At 36.0% G+C, this 22,902-nt stretch overlaps 1 protein-coding gene across 1 annotated transcript in view; it reads right to left on the bottom strand.

Annotated features, from left to right (window-relative positions):
* The window catches only part of DTWD2 (DTW domain containing 2), a 116,552-nt gene that overhangs the window by 92,967 nt on the left and 683 nt on the right, over nucleotides 1-22,902 (bottom strand). The gene's annotated exons all lie outside the window — the stretch shown is intronic.

Here is a 22,902-nt window from a genome sequence, read left to right as displayed (position 1 = left end):
TAACCAAGGAGGTGAAAGACCTATATATTGAAAACTACAACACATTAATGAAAGAAACTGAAGAAGATACAAATAAATGGAAAGATATTCTATCCTCATGGAATGGACGAATTAATATTGTTAAAATGTCCATAATACTACCCAAAGCAATCTACAAATTCAATGCAATCCCTATCAAAATTCCAATGGCATTTTTCACAAAAATAGAACAAAAAACCTAAAATTTGTATGGAACCACAAACGACTCTGAATAGGCAAAGCAATCTTGCAAAAGAAGAACAGAGCTGGAGGCATCATGCTCCTCAATTTCAAACTTTATTACAAAGCTATAGTAATTTAAACAGTATTGTATTGGCATAAAAACAGACACATAGGTTAATGGCCCAGATTAGAGAGCCCAGAATTAAACCCACACATATATGGTCAATTAACTTACAACATACAATGGGGAAAGGACAGTCTCTTCAATAAATGTTGTTGGGAAAACTGGACAGCCACATGCAAAAGAATGAAACTGGACCACTGTCTTACACCATACACAAAAATTAACTCAAAATGGGTTAAAGACTTGAACATAAAACCTGAAACCATAAAACTCCTAGAAGGAAACATAGGCGGTAAGCTCCTTGACGTCAGTCTTGGTGATGATTTTTTGAATCTGACGCCAAAAGCAAAAATAAACAAGTGTGACTACATCAAACTAAAACGCTTCTGCACAGCAAAGGAAACCATCAACAAAATGAAAAGGCAATCTGCTAATGGGAAAAAGTATTCGCAAATCATCTCTCTGATATGGGGCTAATATCCAAAATATATAAAGAACTCATACAATTCAAGAGCAAAAAAACAAACAATCCAATTAAAAAAGGAACACGAGGTCTAACAGACAATTTGCCAAATAAGATATACAGATGGCCAATGGGTATATGAAAAGATGCTCTACATCATTAATCATCAGGGAAATGCAAATCAAAACCACAACAAGGTATCACCCCACACTTATTAGAATGGCTATTATCAAAAAGACTAGAAATAACAAGTGTTGGTGAGGATGTGGAGAAAAGGAAACACTTATGCACTGTTTGGTAGGAATGTAAATTGGTGAAGCCACTATGGAAAACAGTATGGAGTTTCCCCATAAAATTAAAAATTGAACTACCATATGATCCAGCAATTCCACTGCTGGGTATTTATCCAAAGAAAACGAAAACACTAATTCAAAAAGATATATGCACTCCCATGTTCATTTCAGCATTATTTACAACAGCCAAGATATGGAAACAACCTAAGTGTCCACCAAAGGATGAATGGATAAAGAAATTGTGTTTATATATATATAACACTAACATTATATATATATATATATATATATAAATTCTCCTGTGGAATATTATTCAGTCATAAAAAAGAATGAAATTTTGCCATTTGCAACAACATGGATAGACCTCAAGGGCATTATGCTAAGTGAAATAAGTCAGACAGAGAAAGAGAAATACCATATAATCTCTCTTATACGTAGAATATTAAAAAAAAAAAAAACTAAGCTCATTGATACAGAGAAGAGATTGGTGGTTGCCAGAGGCAAGGGGTGGGGAGTGAAGAAATGGGTGAACTGTTTTTGTTCTTTATTTTTAGTTTCAATAAATTGAATTTAAAAACTAAAAATAAAATCTTTTTCCGAAGAACAAAAAAATCTCACACCCAAACTTAACTCTTGAAGATTTAAATATTTCAAATCGATAATGGATTAAAGAATTTATACATTCAATTAATTTTTATTCAAATATTTACTGTACATCTAACTATGTGCCAGACATTAGGCACTTAGATAAAGAAACAAAGACTCCTGTCTTCATGCAGCTTATTTGTTCTTACTGTGCCAGAAAATTTTTTATAAGTTCCTGGCTTCCTATGAACTATTATGATTGACAGGAAAAAAATACGGACAACTACACATCAAAACTCATTAGTTATAAATAATGAACATTCATTTTAAAATAAAAATCAAACTACTTCTAGAATTTATATAGATCTGAGAAAGAAAAATTAATATCGGAAGAAATATCAACTGGTCAATTAGGTATAGGTTTGGGGAATAACTATTAAGACACGTCATTGACAATGTCATTGTCTTGCTATGTGATCTTGAGCACGTCACAGGTTTTCAATTTCCTCCTTCATAAAACCTGTAATAAGGCACCAAGAAAGTTCTGGGGAGTAACTACTGAATCACAGGCAAATGTTATAAAAATGTAATCATTTGTGACTATTATTTTTCAGCTAATTTACAACAGAATGACCAAAGTAAGAGCTGAGAATTTTCCCTCTTCCATATTTACAACGCATTGCAAATGCATTATAAATACTGTTTTCCACCATTGAGGGTTATCTTCTTTAAAATCTACACAACCCAATTAATGTTAATTATATTCTTAAACTATAAATGGAATTTTCAAATAATTTCCCTGAGGGAACTTTATGAAATAAGCTTTTTCTTCTCTTCTCATTAAAGATGTAGGAATAAACACGTAGGCTTCCTGTCAGACTAAGATTGACTGGCTTCCGAAGTCACTGCTGTAATACAACTGTAATCTGTCACTCTAAGCATGCTATCTCTGACAGCCTGTAGGCAAATAAAATTATACCTGACTTATGACTAGAGATGCTAGAACCTACAAAAAACATTTTTCAAAAGTTTAATTAAATTTCTTAACATTCACTGTAAGTTATTTTTCTCATAGTACTGATTTTAATCAAGAAAATCTCATAGAGGGAAACTTGAAAGATTAGTGAATAGACTTAGAAGAATCTACTATCTTTAAAGGATTTCTTTTACTCACTCAACAAAAGCAAATATAGAACCCAGAAAAACAGTGTGCCTCAAATTTCCCAATAGTCAACAACATTTTTATAGTCCCAAGAGAGTGAAAAAGTAAAGAACAGAGTTTCATAGCTTTTGAATAGATTAGTTGAATAGATACACTGCATTACACATAAAAACGCCAACTTTCTAATATTAAAACAGGCTTTGAAAAACTAAATACCACAGTGCCCTCTACTGTCGTTTTAAAAAAACTTAACCTGTAAAATAAACTCTAGTTTTTAAATTTCTGAAACTATATTAAATATAACCAATGAAAGAACAGCTTTTCATTATTAATATAGCATTATAATAAACTTTTATCTCATAAGGAGAAGAAAAATAGGTAACATCTACCATGTCTGATTGCTGCAAGTGTAAACAACGATATTCTCATACTCCCCAAAATTGTTTTTACCACTACATTATTTTATCTTATAACTGCCTTCAGGAGTAGAGAAAGGATAGGCTTAGAAAAAAAAATCACTGTTATAAGAGAGGAAGCAACTTTATAAAGAGAATAAATATCTTTAGATGACACCTTCAGAGACCTGTGCCCCAGAGAGCATGCCTTGAGAAGTGGTCTCCAAAGTGAGTTAAGTAAAATGACTTAATGGGGTGCAAAAAGAAAATATTATCACTTCTATTTATACGTAAGCATTACTAATATCTAGTATATAGAATAACACTCCCTCATTGGGTTGGTAAAGCAGATGGTTACGTGGTGTCCTGATAGGAAAGGAGTTCCATAACATGGAGTGTTCACAATGGCACCCACAAAGAAACAATATACACCCACAAAGAATCCATAATGAAGAAATTCTGATTGCACAATCACAAACAAACAACAAGTACATGGCAGAGCTGTTTCTTTCTTACTCCTAGTTCAAACTCTTCATTAGAGTTAAGAAATCTAATCAGATATGATAACTTAAAAAAAGTAGAAATCATAAAGATCATTTGAACTGTGGATTCACACCTTACTATCATCAACAATGAACCTCACCATAAGTATATATCATGCCTCAAAATAATGCATAATGATAGTATGACTCCATCACAATACAGCAAGACATTTTTAAATAGTTTGTTTTACCATTCTCTTCCTTTTTAATATCTATTTTTGTGTCTGTTTTATGAGGCCCATCATACATTAGTATATAATAAATGTATATAATCATAGATAAATATGTATATCTATTAGAATTACAGCCTATGTTTTTTAACCAACTGTGGTGTGTAATCAAAATAATTTAGAGATCACTAACCTAGAGATAAGCTTATTCCTACTATAGGATCTGTGATTAACAAAATCTTTACTAAGTATTATTATAATTAAAGAAGACTTCAGAGGAGCCAGATGCCTGGAAAACAAAAGTCTTGTGACCAGAAAGACAACTATATACAGCAGCTATATAAAGCCCCTACTTAAACTGCAATGACAAAGTGACAGAGCAACTGACTGAGAATCTTATCACAAAGTAATCATCCATATTCAGTTATCCTACTATTTACTTTCTCCTCTTCTACAGAAATGTAAACAAAGAGAATAGCAAACATCTATCTTAATAGCAAACTAAGTTAATCACTCTTTCCTCTGCAAATTCTTACTTTATACTTTCACAATTTGTCTTAAATACTGATTACTTAGACATATTTTCTCTCACGCTAAACTCACTATAAAAACTAGAGAAAACAATTTCTTAATAATTTTTATATCACTCAAGCTGTGCATTTATTGGATATTGAATACTGAATAAATAATGATTGAGTAAAGAAAGAATATCCACATGATTTATCAAAGTGAGCATCCAGGTCTGTGTGTAGCAGAATTCTATGCTCCTTATTCACTGGCCAACTAAAGGGAATAGAATGAATGTTCATCCTGACAAGCAAGGAGTCAAAGGTTAAAGTGATCCCAAGGAACAGCTATCCCTCAGTAGAAATATTTTACAAGGAAAATCATAGAATGAAGGGACCATTTTACTATTGAAAGTTCATTTTGTTTATTCTTTCCTCTCCTTTCCCATACCTAAAAACTGCCTAGACTTTAAAATATAGATTTTGTACAGCTGATTTATTAAGGAAGCATTCCTCCTAATTTTAATTTTATATAAATGTCCTTTTCCTCAAAAAAGTAAAAGAGATTGAGGATTTTCTTTGATATAACAAAGAGATATAACAAGGTTTAAGTTAGTGCTACTTTACTAATAAGAGACTACAATAATGCTATGAATAAGCCACTGATTCTGATGTTCCTTAAAAAAAGTGTTTTTCATCAAGGTAACATTTATTTGTAGCTGGAAAGTGAGTTCTTTTGAAAGCCTCGGGATAACAAAATCTCCATCACGAGGCAATTTATGTACAGTGACCTGCAGCATTCACACATGTGAAATTATTCACTTGCCCTTCATCTATGAATCTAGAAAAACTACCCTAAAAGGGAAGAAGTTGACTAACAGCAAAACAGATCAACTTCATAAATAATAATAATGATATTTCATAGAGGAGGAAAAGAAAGAGGGAGAAGAGAGGAAAAAGAGGGGAAGGGGAAGGGATAAGGGAGAGGAAGAGAGAAGAAGAAAAAGAAAGAAGAGAATGAGGAAGAAAAGGCAAATAAGAACAAGTTAACATTAATTGCACACTTTTAAGTTACAGACACTATGCTAAATATTTTACCTTCATTCAATTCTCAAAAAACCCTTCAAGGAGAGGAAGTATTACTGTCCTAATTTACAGCTGAGGAAACCAAGGCTTAGAGAAGTTCAGAAACTTTCTCAAAGAGAAAGCAAAGCTCAGGCTAGAATCCAGTTCTAATTTCAAAACGCATGCCCTTAATCAATACATTTTGTTGATTCCACATAAGCATTTAGTGTTCAATGAAAAGTTTTAGCACATAATTATATCCAGCTGCCCTAGGTCGCAGAAGGCCTAGCACAAGAATTAAGACATTTCGTGATAAATAAAAAACCTAAGAGTCTGAAAGAGATAACCAAGCAAAAGTTCAAAGCCAAAACATTCATAAAATTCTCCAGTATAAAATGGCTACAAGTAATTAGGATATGTGGTTAAAGATACACGAAAAAAATATGAAAAGGCCAACTCACAGGAAGCTAATAGTATGTGGGGGAAATAGACAAAGTCAGAAGTTAGAAGAAACAATTCAAACTTGGAAGACGGCAGGAAGGATGAGAAATGGTTTCATGCAAGACATGGTATTCGAGGTAGACCTTGAAACATAGCAGGATTTCAGACAGCAGAGACGAGGGAGAAGCATTTGATACAGAGACAACAACAGAACGAAGGCATAAAGCAAACATAAAACCACCTGTTTCAGGGAGTCATTCAGATAGTGGAGAAGGGGGTATGTGGAGGCCTTGCTGGAGGAGGAGAGTAGGACAGGCTGAGGTGTGACCCGCAGGGCTTCGGAAGCCACACTACAGTCTGGATTTCATTCTTTATGTAAAATACAAGCATGGAAGTTCTCGAGGAAAGGAATAAAATGAGCAGACCTAGATGTTAAAAAATCTAATGAATGTTGTTGAAAGGAAATTGGATAGATGACAAAACGGAGGCTAGAAAACTACTTCAATAAGTACAAGACTGTAAAAATTCATGACAGAGCAATGGCACTAAGAAAAGCCAAGTAGTAAAGAATAGTTTAAATACCACCTCCACTGTGAAACTCCAAGTAGTGGGTCCCTTCAAATTCTGTCCTCCTAAAACACACTATTCATGTTATAACTACACCTAGCTTAAGTGTGTTTCTCCCCTTAAAGATTCTTGATGGTAACAGTCAAGTTCCATTCATTTTAATACCCCTAGTACCCAGCTTGGAACTGTAACAAGAGACAAAGAAGGGTACTACACAATGATAAAGAAAACAATCCAACAAGAAGATAAAACACTTGTAAATATCTATGTACCCAACATAGGAGCACATAAATATATAAAGCAATTATTAACAGACATAAAAGGAGAAATAGATGGTAACACAATAATAGTAAAGGACTTTGACACTCCACTTACGCCAATGGACAGATCATCGAAACAGAAGATCAATAAGGAAACACTGGCCTTAAATGACACAGTTGACCAGCTGGACTTTGTGGATTTATATAGAACATTCCATCCAAAAACCAGAGAATATACACTCTTTTCAAATGACCATGGATTGATCACATAGTAGGAAACAAAACAAGTCTCAATAAATTTAAGAAGATCAAAATAATACCATGCATCTTTTCTGACCACAAAGGTATGAAACTAGAAATCAACTACTGGAAGAAAACCAGAAAAGCCACAAAAATGTGAAGATTAAACAAAATGCTACTGAACAATGACTGGGTCAATGAAGAAATCAAAGAAGAAATCAAAAACTTCCTGGAGACCAATAAAAATGAAAATATGACATGTCAACATCTATGGGATACAGCAAAAGCAGTTCTAAGAGGGAAGTTTATAGCAATTCAGGCCCACCTCAACAAAGAAGAAAAATCCCAAATAAACAATCTAACAGTGCACTGAAAGGAACTGGAAAAAGAAGAACAAACAAAGCCCAAAAACAGTAGAAGGAATGAAATAATAAAAACCGGAGCAGAAATAAACGAAATAGAGACAAAAAAATAGAAAAAATTAATGAAACCAAGAGCTGGTTCTATGAAAAGATAAACAAAATTTACAAACCTTTAGCTAGACTCACCAAGAAAGAGAGAAGGCTCAAATAAATAAAATCAGAAATGAAAGAAGAGGGGCCAGCCCAGTGGCGCAGCAGTTAAGTTCGCACGTTCCACTTCTCGGTGGCCTGGGGTTCACCAGCTCAGATCCCGGGTGCAGACGTGGCACCTCTTGGCAAAAAGCCATGCTGTGGCAGGCATCTCATACATAAAGTAGAGGACGATGGGCATGGATGTTAGCTCAGGGCCAGTCTTCCTCAGCAAAAAGAGGAAGATTGGCAGCAGTTAGCTCAGGGCTAATCATCCTCAAAAAAATAAAAGAAATGAAAGGAGAAAAATTACAAGAGACACCTCAGAAATACAAACAATTATAAGAGAATACTATGAAAAGCTATATGCCAACAAATTGGATAATCCAAAAGAAATGGATAAGTTCTTAGAATCATACAACCTTCCAAAACTGAATCAAGAAGAAGTAGAGAATTTGAATAGACCAATCACCAGTAAGAAGATTGAAACAGTAATCAAAAACCTCCCAAAAAATAAAAGTCCAGGACCAGACAGCTTCCCTGGTGAATTCTACCAAGCATTCGAAGAAGACCTAACACCTATCCTTCTCAAACTGTTCAAAAAAAACTGAAGAGATGGGGAAGCTTCCTAACTCATTCGATGAAACCAAGATTATCCTGATAACCAAAACCAGACAAGGACAATACAAAAGAAAAGAAAATTATAGGCCAATATCACTGGTGAACATCGATGCAAAAATCTTCAACAAAATACTAGCAAATTGAATACAATACATTAAAAAGATCATACATCACGATCAAGTGGGATTTATTCCAGGGATGCAGGGATGTTTCAACATCCACAAATCAATCAACATGATAAACCACGTTAACAAAATGAAGAATAAAAAGCACATGATCATCTCAATAGACACAGGGAAAGCATTTGACAAGATACAGCGTCCATTTATGATAAAAAACTCTAAATTAAATGGTTATAAAAGGAAAATACCTCAACATAATAAAGGCCATATATGATAAACCCACAGCTAATATCATTCTAACTGGAGGAAAAACTGAAAGCTATCCCTCAGAGAACAGGAACCAGACAAGGATGCTCACTTTCACCACTCTTAGTTAACATAGTATTGGAAGTCCCAGCCAGAGCAATCAGGTAAGAAAAGAAATAAAAGGGATCCAAATTGGAAAAGAAGAACTGAAACTGTCACTATTCACAGCTGACATGATTTTATATATAAAAAACCCTAAAGTATCCACTAAAAAACTTTTAGAAATAATAAATACAGTCAAGTCGCAGGATACAAAATCAACATACAAAAATCAGTTGTGTTTCCATACACTAACAATGAAGCAGGAGAAAGAGAAATTAAGAATACAATCCTTGGGGGCCGGCACCGTAGCCGAGTGGTTAAGTTCACACGCTCCGCTGCAGCGGCCCGGTGTTTCGTGGGTTCGAATCCTGGGCACGGACATGGCACCACTCATCAAGCCACACTGAGGTGGCATCCCACATGCCACAACTGGAAGAACCCACAACTAAGAATATACAACTATGTACTGGGGGGCTTTGGGGAGAAAAAGGAAAAAAAATCTTTAAAAAAAAAAACAAAGAATACAATCCTGGGGCCAGCCCAGTGGCCCAGCAGTTAAGTTCACACATTCCGCTTCTGCGGCCAGGGTTCGCTGGTTCAGATCCCGGGTGTTGCACCACTTGGCAAGCCATGCTGTGGCAGGTGTCCCACATATAAAGTAGACGAAGATGGGCACCAATGTTAGCTCAGGGTTAACCTTCCTCAATAAAAAAAAAAAATACAATGCTATTTAAAGTTACAACAAAAAGTATAAAATACTGAGGAATAAACATAACCAAAGAGGTCAAAAATCTGTACACCAAAAATACTACTCAGCTGCAAAACAGAACAAAATCATTCCATTTGCAATAACATGGATGGACCTTGAGAGAATTATGTTAAGTGAAATAAGCCAGTGAGAGAAAGATCATCTGTGTATGACTCCACTCATATGAGGAATTTAAAACTATGGACCAAGAACAGTTTAGTGGATACCAGGGGAAAGGTGGGGTGGGCGGTGGGCACAAAGGGTGAAGTGGTGCACCTACAACATGACTGGCAAACATTAATGTACAATTGAAATTTCACAAGATTGTAACCTATCAATAACTCAATAAAAAATAATAATAATAATAATAATAAAATAAAAATAAAAATAAATGACACTGTGATGAAAACACACTGAAATTTAAAAAAACAAAATCTGTACACCAAAAACTATAAAACATTGTTGAAAGAAATTGAAGAAGACAGAAAGAAATGGAAAGATATGCCATGCTCTTAGATTGGAAGAATTAACATCGTTAAAACGTCCATACTTCCTAAAGCAATCTATACATTCAATGCAATCCTATCAAAGTTCCAACAACATTTTTTACAGAAATAGAACAAAGAATCCTAAAATTTACATGGAACAACAAAAGATCCCGAATAGCCAAAGCAATCCTGAGGAAAAAGAACAAAGCTGGAGGTATCACACTCTCTGATTTCAAAATATACTACAAAGCTATAGTAACAAAAACAGCATGGTAGTGGCACAAAAACAGACACACAAATCAATGGAACAGAATTGAGAGCCCAGAAATAAATGCACACATCTATGGACAGTTAATATTTTTTTGGAGGAAGATTAGCCCTGAGCTAACTACTGCCAATACTTCTCTTTTTGCTGAGGAAGACTGGCCCTGAGCTAACATCCATGCCCATCTTCCTCTACTTTATACGTGGGATGCCTACCACAGCATGGCTTGGCAAGTGGTGCCATGTCCACACACGGGATCCAAAGCGGCGAACCCTGGGCCGCTGAGAAGCGGAACGCGCACACTTAACTGGTGCGCCACCAGTTCCGCCCCCGGACAGCTAATTTTTGACAAGGGAGCCAAGAGCATACAGTGGAGAAAGGAGAGTCTATTCAATAAAGGGTGTTGGGAAAACTGTACAGCCACACACAAAAGAATGAAAATAGATGGTTATCTTACACCATGCACAAAAATCAACTCAAAATGGATTAAAGACTTGAAAGTAAGATTCGAAACCATGAAACTTCTAGAAGAAAACAGGCAGTATGCTCTTTGGCATCAGTCTTAGCAGCATTTTTTCAATACATGTCTGACCAGACAAGGGAAACAATAGAAAAAACAAACAAATGAGACTACATCATACTAAAAAGCTTCTGCACAGCAAAGGAAACCATCAACAAAACGAAAAGACAACCTACCAATTGGGAGAAGATATTTGCAAACCATACATCTGATAAGAGGTTAATATCCAAAATATATACAGAACTCATATGTCTCAACAACAAATAAACCAACAACCCAATTAAAAAATGGGGAAAAGATCTGAACAGAGATTTCTCCAAAGAAGATATACGGATGGCCAACAGGCACATGAAAAGATGTTCAACATCATTAACTACCAGGGAAATGCAAAGCAAAACTACACTGAGATACCATCTCACTCCAGTCAGAATGGCTATAATTAACATTAAAGACAGGAAACAACAAGTGTTGGAGAGGCTGTGGAGAGAAGGGAACCCTTGTGCACTGCTGGAGGGAGTACAAACTGGTGCAGCCACTATGGAAAACAGTATGGAGCTTCCTCAGAAAATTAAGAATAGATCTACCATATGATCCAGCTATTCCACTGCTGGGTATTTATCCAAAGAACATGAAAACACAAATGCATAAAGATACATGCACCCCTATGTTCTTCACAGCCTTATTCACAATAGCCAAGACTTGGAAGCAACCTAGGTGCCCATCAAGGGACGAATGGATAAAGATGTGGTCTATATACACAATGGAATACTACTCAGCCATAAGAAATGATGAAATCCAGCCACCTATGACAACTTGAATGGACCTTGAGGGTATTATGCTAAGCGAAATAAGCCAGAGGGAGAAAGTCAAATGCCATATGATCTCATTCATAAGTAGAAGATAAAACTGACAAACACATAGCAACAGAGATTGGATTGGTGGTTACCAGAGGGGAAGGGGGAAGGGAGGAAGGTGAAAGTGGTGATTTGGCACACATGTGTGCTGATGGACTGTGATTAGTCTTTGGGTGGTGAACATGATGTAATCTACAGAGAATTCAAAATATATTACAATGTACACATGAAAGTTACATGTTATAATCCAATGTTACTGCAATAAAATAACAAAAATAAAATAAAAAATAAAGGAAAAGAAAAGAACCCTGGCCATAAAGCTATCTTAATACTATCAAACTCCCACAATGACTTCTAATATCTTTATCAGTTTCCTAGATACATAGCTAGATTGGACTGTTTCTCTACCACTCTGGCAGATTTAGAGAGTAAACCTCAAAAGAAGGCTATAAAATGTTCAAGTTTAAAAAGCACTTGATAAGTTATCTGGTATATATGGGTAGGTGGTAGTTGTCATAAGGGGTTATGAGGAATTTCCATATGCTCCACTATATATTTCCTTAACATGTAACTTTTCCACAGATCATATACCACTTTTGTATTCAGGAAAAAAAAAAAAACATTTTCAAGAAGCACTGAATAAATGCCACCTCAAGGTTTCTCAAAGAACCTGTGGTTTTCAGACCTTTTCACCAGAAAAGATGTTTAATACTTTTTTATGATCATACGCAAATTAGTTGATGATATGTTATGCCAGTCTTACCTATTCAGGACATATATAAGACAAAGTCAAAAATAATTATGGAGGGAAAAGATCAGGAGCTATACAAAGTTAATTAAATTAATAAAAGTAGTCAGCATTAGAATCCATCTACTGGTATGTTGTTTTCCCTGATAGTTCTCCAAAATTACACAGTAGAAGTCCATCAGTAACAGGGGTATGGGTAACTTCATGTGTACACTAAGGTTGAACAAATAATACAGTATATTATGCTATAGATATGCTCTACATGCTATAGATAATGCAATATGCTGTGTGCTATAGATAAAGAGAGCCATATTTCTCACTGTCAAAGAAAGAAGTCACAAATAAAGAAAGGAAGAAGGCACCTGTAAGAATGGCTATATTTAACAAGACAAAACATAACAAATGTTGGAGAGAACGTGGAGAAAAGGGAACTCTCATACACTGCTGGTGGGAATGCAAACTGGTACAACTGTTATAGAAAACAGTATGGAGATTTCTCAAAAAATTAAAAGTACAAATGCCATATGATCCAGCTATCCCACTACTGGGTATTTAAAAGAACTTGAAATCAACAATTCAAAGAGATTTATGCACCCCTACATTCACTGTAGCATTTTTCACATTAGCCAAGACGTAGAAGCAATCCAAATACCCTTCAAGTGATGAATGAATAAAGAAGAAGTGGTACATATAGACAATGGAATACTACTCAGCCATAAAAAAGACAAAATTCTCCCATTCGCAAGAACATGGATGGACCTTGAGGGTATGATGTTAAGCAAAATAAGCCAGAGAGAAACAAACACCATATGATTTCATTCATATGCGGAAGATAAACACATGGATAAAGAGAACAGATTAGTGGTTACCAGAGGGGAACAGGGTTGGGGGATGGACGAAAGGGGTAAAGGGTCGCATACATATGGTGATGGATAAAAATTAGACTATTGGTGGTGACCATGATGTAGTCTATACAGAAATTGAAAAACAATAAGGTACACCTGAAATTACACAATGTTATAAACCATTATGACCTCAAAAAATAATTGAAAAAAAAAAAGAAAGGAAGAAAGATAGAATAAACCCTGTGGTACTGGATGGAACTCATGATTTATATATATATATATTTTTATATATATATTATATATATACACACACACACATTTACACATACACACACACAGATTCAGAAATAAGTATAGATGTAGATGGATGCACAGGTCATAGATATACAAAAATATCCCAGCTCTGTCCACTGATAAGATGGGCATCCCAGTAGAAATAAACACACCTAAAGCCCAGATCTTAGTTTCTAATACCATTCTCCATTAAACAGAGCTTCTTGGAGAAGTGGTTGATTCTAGGTCTGGGAAAGGGAAAACAAAAGCTGAGCTTGGACCATCTTAAAGTGCCAGAAAGTAAGTTCTCACAAAAGGATAAGCAGGTCAAAAGGGCCCAGGGGCCAACCTTTCATGAAAGAGCTCCCAAAGGCCCAAGAGGAACAATTTGAGCAACAAAATAAGTAACAGTAGTATTGGATTATAATCCAGAGAAATAAAATAAATATCCATGATTCCATACAGATAAAAGTAAATTGAATAAACAAATAAATAGGAAGAACAGAAAGCTCTTCCATGTAGAAAAATCCCAATCAATAAATATAGAAAGAATGGAGTAAACAGAAAATCACCGTTAGAACACCACAGCAATAATTGTTACAGGCAAGATACACTGATGGATGCAAAAATTAGGGGACAGAAACTTGAGGAAAAATAGGATATTTGCAGAGTCTCAAAGTAACTCCCCCTCCAAGATACTTATTAATTGCAACAGGCAAAAGAGTAATTTTTCAGTAGAAAAACCCAGCAGACACCGCGTTCACAGGGTTAATCTCAACAGGAATAGGGCATATCCCCATCATGTATCTCTGTGCTAAGAAGGGCATATCATGCTGTACTTATTCCTGCCAAAAAAGCATAACCTTATTCTTTTCTTTTTTTTTTTTTTGAGGAAGATTAGCCCTGAGCTAACTATTGCCAATCCTCCTCTTTTTGCTGAGAAACACTGGCCCTGAGCTAACATCCGTACCCACCTTCCTCCACTTTATATGTGGAGCACAGCATGGCTTGCCAAGCAGTACCATGTCCGCACCTAGGATCCGAACCAGCGAACCCAGGGCCACCGAAACGGAACGTGGGAATTTAACAGCTGAACCACCGGGCCAGCCTGCATAATCTTATTCTAATCATGAAAAAACATGAATTAAACCCAAATTGAAAGACATTTCTACAAAATAAACAACCAGTACTCTTCAAAAGTATCAAGATCATGAAAAACCCAAGGAGCCATCACAAACTAGAGGAGACTAAGGTGAAATGACAATTAATGCAACATGGGACCCTAGGTTAGATCCTGAATCAGAGAAAAAGAACACTCATCAGAAAACTGGTGAATTCTGAAAGTTAATAGTGTTGTACCAAAGTTCATTTCTTAATTTAGACAACTGAACTTGTTGGAAGATAATTCTCCACAGGTCTCTCACATTTCTCTCTGTCTTGTGAGTGAGGCACTAACTACCTTTTTGTTCTGGACTATCTTTTCAAAGAGGTTTGTAGGGTGAACTGCCTCTAAGGACAGAGACAAGTTCTCCCACTAGCGCAAAGGGCAGGTTTGCTCGCAAGCCACTATAATAGACTTGGGAACCCTAAACTCAGGGTTCTTCAGCCATGATGGAAACCCACTGGGGCCACAGCAACCACCTAGGCCTCTTTGTGAAACCCTCATAAGACTTGGGGTAGTAGGGGAGACCAAACGGAATCGCCACAAAGATAAAGCTCATACTAGGTACCACGCCATGAGTGAAAAAATCCCTTGTCTTTGACCTAAGAATCTCATGTCTTTTGCCAGCATCCATGAAAAGTGTGGCAGGCTAACTTGTCTACTTGCAAATAAGATAAAATCTCAAACCCTTTACAGTTCATGATAGTACTATGGTTATGTACAACCACCATGTGGCTTATTGGGTGAAAGATATACAGGAACTCTCAGTACTATTTTTACAACTTTTTATTAAGTCTAAAATTATTTTAAAATTAAAAATTAAATCAATCAGTAACCAAATACCAACTCCATTCCCAGAGAAGAAAATAACAATGATGATAATGATGATGATGGCATCATCACTGCCGCTGTATAATTTGTATATATTACATTAGGTTCTCCTCTCAAAGAATACACGATTTGTTAGGGGGTGGGAGAAATGCATGAAAGGGAGTCAAAAGGCACAAACTTCCAGTTAAAAAATAACATAATAAAATAAGTCATGGAGATGTAACGTACAGCATGACGACTATAGTTAATAATACTGTACTGTGTATCTGAAAGTTGCTAAAAGAATAGATTTTAAAAGTTCTCATCACAAGAAAAAAAAATTTTGTAACTATGTATGGTGATGGATGTCAACTAGACTTATTATGGTGATCATTTTGCAAGTATACAAATATTGAACCATTATCTTGCACACCTAAAACTAATATTAGCTATATGTCAATTATACCTCAATAAAAAAATTCATGATTTGCTAGAGCAATGGTAATCACTGCATTTTTTTCAGTGAATTCTTCTGATGGGGGTTTGCATTAAAGACTCAATTTCAAGTACACTAAGGGTTATATATACACTTTGTTAACTACTTAAGCAACTGTGTATCATCAATTTTGTGGAGAAACTGGAACCCTCGAGCATTGCTGGTGGGAATGTAAAATGGCTGCAGGTGCTATGGAAAACAGTTTGGCAATTTCTAAAAAGATTAAACAAAGAATTATCATATGACCCAGAAATTCAACTCCTAGGTATATACCCAAAAAAATTAAAAGCAGGAACTAGAATAGATATTTGTATACCTATGTTCACAGCAGCACTATTCACAACAGTCAAAAGGTAGAAACAAACCAAGTGTCCATCAACAAATGAATGGATAATGGATAAAAAAAAGAATGGAGAATGGATAAACAAAAGTGGTACATATGTACAATTCAGCCATAAAAAGGAATTAACAACACTAATGACATTAATGGATCCTGAAAACATTATTCTAAGTGAAATGTCAGAAACAGCAGGACAAATTTTGTAGGATTATATGAAGTATTCAGAATAGGTGAATTCATAGAAAAAGAAAGTAGAACAGAGGTTACCAGGAGCTGGAAGCAAGGGAACGGGAAGTTCTTATTTAATGGCTACAGAATTTATGTTGGCAACGATGAAAAAGTTTTGGGTATAGATAGTAGTGACAGTTACACAACATTATGAATATATTTAATGCCACTGAATTGTATACTTATAAACGGTTAAACTGAAAAATATTATGTTGTGTATATATTAAGGCAATTAAAAAAAAAAGATAAGCCTGCCAAGTAAGATGTCTACATAAACAAACAGATCAAACACATTTTTATCAGGTCAATCCCTCTAACCCTCCGCAAGATCAGGAGACTCATTCCACACCTTTTCATTTTTTTCCTTGGGTAATCCTCAAACACTTTTGCATCCTTCACTTCACTGCTTCCTCTTTCCCAACAACACTTTCACTAGGCTTAAAATAGAGAAAAACAAAAAACAAGCAAACAAACAAAAAACAGCAGAGGAAAAAAATAAATTCCTATCAATAAGATCTTCAAATTTATCTTTCAGACTGAAAAGTGAGGAGCCACCAACAGAAATGAGAAGCTGACCACAGGCAGGTAAAGGAGTTAGGAGATAAAAGCTCAACCTTAAAAAAAAAACAATAATTTAAACTGCTCATCCAAAAATAATTTAAAATAGCCAGGGACAAAGGAAAAAGAAAAGAATCTACAGATTAGAAGGCGGCAAAGAAACACCTCACTGGAAGTACTTACTATACACAATAGAAAAACAAAGGCAGTCATACTGTTGGTTTCAGTATAATTCATTATTATGTGGTACAGTAATAAAAATAGGAACACTTACTAGTCACCTGACCCTGAGAGTATAAAAGACAGTAACTATTTAAACTACAAAGTTATCTTATGTATTAAATAAAAATGTAAATGTAAAGCACTTTGTAACCTGCGACCTCTCTTTAAATTACCAAATTTTAGACTAGACTACTTCTGAATATATTCTCTCACTACATAAATACTAACAGAACTATGAAAAATTAATTTTGGGTAAATATATTAAAGAATTAATGTGCTTTGATGTTCTTTGAAGAACACTTCTATCTATCAGAGAGTAATGATATAATTCTTATTTTTCTTGGGGAAAATAAATTAAACATTTACAAAACTCTAATGTGGTTTTTAAAACTGGTCACTGCTCTTTGGAGACTTAATTAAGATTAAAAACAAAATCCCTCTTGACATATATCCTCTTTGCTCAACTTTGACTACATGATCAGCTCGCACAGTAATTTGTAAATCAGCTAGCTTCCCACATATATTATGAATGAACTACTTCAAAGAATAAACGTATTTTCTAAACTAACAGGAAAGAACAAATTAACTTAATAATTTCCTCTTCGGAATATGATATTTTTGATATGCACAAGGAATCAAATTTGCAGATTATCTAAGATTTTACCCTAAAAATTATCATCAGTAATCCAGTTGATTTTAAATTTACCAAAAGTTTGTTTTTTAAGTGTTGATACCAATTCAATAATCCTAATTATTCTAAACTAACTGCCTTGGAAATTACCATTTTTCACTTTTACCTAGCAAACTCGCACACTGATTTACCCTGCTGCTCAGGCAGACCAGCCGCAATAACATACATGAGACCCAGCATCAAAAAGCAAATCCCTATGCCAGGCAGGCAGTTAACAATAGATAAATTAAGCAGGAATGACTGGGAGTTGTGCTGACCTGGAAAGATCATGTCCCATTTAAGCGCACAGCCAATACTGAGCTCAGCCAACTACGTATTGCTCAGGAAGGTGGCCCCCAAGCAGCCAGATCTTCCCATTCTCACAGAAGGCAGAAACCCAGATTTTCATATAAGACATCTTGATTTTCAACTGTTAGCAACTAATTTAAAAACTGGTAGAAAACAGTTCAAAACAAAACATCTGTAAGCGGCCAGTCTGTGGCTTCTGTATTCTTAAACCCCCGCAGTCTTCCCTCCTTCCCTCTCTCATGATTTTATCCCCATCACTTTTGTCTCCAGAATATCCAAGCCTAAAGAATAATGAAAAGGTTAAGACATGAAATACAGGAGCTAAATGTTGTTAAAGGGCACAAACTTGGACCTAGAAGATGAATAAGTTCTGGAGATCTAACGCACAGCATAGTGATTACAGTCAACAATACTGTATTATATACTGCAAAATTGCTAAGAAATTAGTTCTTAAATCTCCTCACCACAAAAAAAAAGAAATGATAATTATGTGATGATAGTGAATGCTATCAGTGGTAATCATATTGCAATATGTAAATGTCTCAAATCAACACGCTGTACACCCTAAATTTACATAATGTTATACATCAATTACATCTCGATTTTTTTTAAAAAGGAGCTAGAGAATACTAAAGCTCAGGCATCTTGTTACTAAGCTTGAAGTAAACATACTTTAGCTTGAAAAGTATGAAAATCAGAGCTACGCTTGCAGCCTTAGCGGTTCCACTTCAACTGGTGACTACATCCACTCTGCAAATAAAATCATAAGGCTTACTCAGAGAGCATGGAGCACGGAGCAAAGTCAAGTGCTTGCATGAGCTTGGGAGCCAAGTGGTCTGGAGCTGGAGACACAGCTCTGCTACCTGCTTGTTACCTCTACCTCCTCGTCATTTAAAAGCTAACAATATCAACTCTAGAATGTCGTTATGAGAAATAAATAAAGTATCATTTATAAAATACCTAGGCCTGGTAGGTAATCTCCAGATGATCAGTGCTTAATAAATGGGAGCTAAATATATTGGTATGGTTTATTACAATCCTTACAACTTTGGGGGTAAGAAAATATTGCAGAGAGAAACATTTCTCTCTCAGAGTCCATGTGCATCAGTTTGTGTGCATGCTCTCCCTGCTGTTTCCCTCCCTCAGACAGATTAAAAAATATTCTTAATTTAGACATTTTTCCATTATTCTTGTGACCAATGATTTGCAAGTGGTTTCTAACTCTTGTCTACAGGTTCACAGCAATATATACAAAAGATATAAAAATATAATTAAGATGCCTAGCTTCTTTACTGGATTGAAGCCCTTCCCAGTCAAGCCTTTTACCACTGTATCATCATCCAGTTTGTATTTTTTTAATAAAATAGATATAAATTATGACAGCTAAAAGCTACCCATAAAAGTCAAACTTGGGGCCAGCCTGGCAGCGTAGTGGTTAAGTTTGCACACTCTACTTTGGTAGCCTGGGGTTTGCAGGATCCCAGGCGCAGCAGACCTAGCACCACTCATCAGCCACGCTATGGCAGCATCCCACATAAAACAGAGGAAGACTGGCACAGATGTTAGCTCAGCGACAATCTTCCTCAAGCAAAAAGAAGAATGGCAACAGACGTTAGCTCAGGGACAATCTCCCTCACCCACAAAAAAAGTCAAACTTGTCACCAACATTCAAATAGGAAAATACTTCAGCGCTGGTTGGTTGGGTTCTAGCACATTAGGCCCAAACTCTCCAGCATAGCTTATTTGGCCCTTCCCAGAGCAACCACCTCTAATCTCTGCAGCCTCATCTCTCACCACTGTCTCTTTTCTGCCAAGCCCTCCAAATACAGTATTCTCTACACCCTGTACTCCTGTACATGCTGTCCCCTCTAACAGGGACAGACTTTTCATAAAACCTGCATCGTGTAACAAATTAGTTTGGGATCTTTTAAAGAATACTCCATTCATGTTTAAGATATGTTGTATTTCTAATAAGCAAGATTCTGCTGAGAAGTTAAATTTAGTTTGCACTTCTTAAACAAAACCAATTTCTGGAACTCCTAAGGCTGCGACACTTACAGCAATGTGTTTAGAGAAGTGAACAGAAAAAGTTTTTTAAGTAAAGAGCCAAATAAATTGTGACATATTGATCACTCAAATCTAACAAAGCATCTTAGTTTTTAAAACTATGATAAGCATAAATGTAAAGAAGTTCACACCCAGGGAACTAATAAAACCATAACAGCCTAATGAAATAAAATATAAAGAGCCATCAATTAGTTTATATTGTATTGATAACACCTAAATATTCTCCATATTTCTAGAACTGTATTCAAACCAATTAAAACAAATAAAATGCACAACATGTCAAGGGGGAGAAGGGCTTTCAAAAGGTAGAAAATTTCACTAGAAAAAGAAAAGTGCAGAAATGTTGAAATGAATAATAATCCTAAAGCATTAATTAATGTATCTGAAAACAAACTAAAATTCAGCAAGTCGTTTTCATTTTTTAAAAAGCAGATGAGGTTAGGGAATAGGGAGGGATGAAAAGGGAGAGCAAAGAGGACTTTCAGAGCAGTGAAAATACTCTATATGATACCATAACGGTGGATATATACTATTATAAATTTGCCCAAATTAAAAATATGCACCACATCAAGAGTGAACCCTAACATAAACTATGGACATGGAGTGTCAATGATGTATCATGTATTTCACTAACTGTAACAAATGTACCACTCTGGTGGGGGATATTGAGAATGTGAGAAGCTATGCATGTCTGGGGACAGGGGGTATATGGGAAAGCTCTACTTTCCACTCAATTTTGCTGTAATCTAAAACTGCTCTAAAAAATAAAGACTATTAAAGGAGAGGAGCAGAAGAGAAAAATTTGCTAAACATAGGAGGCTAATTTTTTTTTTAACTATATACAGCTTCTATAGTTAGCAGTTCTGAATAGATCAAAAATTATATGATAAAGCTAGCATAATTTAGCCCTGGATTTACGTTTGAAATACTTTTCTTTCAACATTCTTCCTTTCATCCTTTCCTTCAACATTGAGATCCCCTCACAGCATTTTCAGTCTTATCTCCTAACACCTTCCAACAACTTGTTTAAATAAATTATATTCACACATCCCTTCTGTTCAGATACAGTCCTTTCTAGACACAAATTATTGATCATCCTCAAAGGTCTATCAAGTGCCTACTATACGCAGTACACTTAGAAAATATAAAAAGATCCTTACACGCAAGATCCCCTCCTCTGAGGTCTTACAATCCAGCCCTGGGAAAAGGTCAAAATGTCCTCCAAGTATCCAAGTGGTAAAGACATTCAATCAGTCTGTCCTTCTGTTCCCCTTCTTGGAATGCTTTTCTCTTGGCTGGATCCTTCTCATCTTTCAAATCTCAATATAAATGCTATCTCCAGAAATCTTCCCTGACACTATCCTGCTACTTTCTATCACGGCATACCATTCCTTTCCTTCACTGCTGTTTTTTTCCCAGTGTAATTACATGTTTGGTTGCTTATTTACTGGTTTATTATCTGTATCCAATAACAGACTGAACACTCCATACAGACACCAGTGATTAGCAAAGCATTCAATAAACACTGGTTAAATGAATTCATGGGTCTGGCGCTCAGGAGAAAGGTCTGGGCTGAAGATATTGGGGCAGAGGTGATAACTTACCCATGAGAACTGGCAAGATCACCTGTGGGAAGTGTGTAGGGTCAGAGGAGAAGTGAAGACCTGAGGAAGCCCAACATTAAGAGTTTCAGTAGAGAGGCTGGCCCCGTGCCTGAGCGGTTAAGTTCACACGCTCCGCTGCAGGCGGCCCAGTGTTTCGTTGGTTTGAATCCTGGGAGTGGACATGGCACTGCTCATCAAACCACGCTGAGGCAGCGTCCCACATGCCACAACCAGAAGGACCCACAACGAAGAATATACAACTACGTACCGGGGGGCTTTGGGGAGAAAAAGGAAAAAATAAAATCTTTAAAAAAAAAAAAGAGTTTCAGTAGAACAGGCAAAGAAGAGTAGGATAGAGAACTTAGATAAATCAAAGGGAGGCCAAAGAAAGAGAGTGTTTCAAGAAGTGAGTATCAACTGCAGAATGATGCTAAGAGGTCCAGTAAAAAATGAACAGAAAAGGATCGCCTGGATTTCCTCTCATGGAGACTACCGGTGACTTTAGCGACAGTCAATTCACAGCAGTGTAGAATCTGATGACAAACTGCAGAGTGATTCCGAGTTGAGCAAGTAGAGGCACTATCTAATAGTTAAAACTGTGAAGGGCAACAGAGAGACAGGTGATAGATAGAGACCTTCGGTAACCAAGGGCAATGATCCTGAAGACCCGGCAGGCAGAGAGAATAGTATATCTGAACAGCATGAGCTTCAAACAAGCAGGGAAAGTACTCCACACAACCCTGAAGGACACCAGCACAATGAGCTAATCCCAAAAAGGCCTTAAACAATCGGGCATACTGTGAGCGTTCAATAATGTTAGTTGTTGTTGTTATTGTTTAATAAATTGTGTCTTCATTAGACTGGAAGGGCCCCAGCGAAGGCAGAGACAAGCTCTGTTTTATCCACGGCTGCATTCCCAGGACGAAGCACGGCGCCTGGCACATTAATAGATACTCAAGAAATGTTTTTAAGTGAATTCAGAATTCTGAATACTGCAGTCTTAACTGTTGTAATAGTCTCCTTGACTGTCTCTCTCTAA

The sequence above is a fragment of the Equus quagga genome, chromosome 7 (assembly GCF_021613505.1).
Source record: "Equus quagga isolate Etosha38 chromosome 7, UCLA_HA_Equagga_1.0, whole genome shotgun sequence".
Lineage (NCBI taxonomy): Eukaryota > Metazoa > Chordata > Mammalia > Perissodactyla > Equidae > Equus > Equus quagga.
The sequence above is the reverse complement of the archived record's forward strand: the minus strand, read 5'-3'. Positions and strand labels throughout refer to the sequence as shown.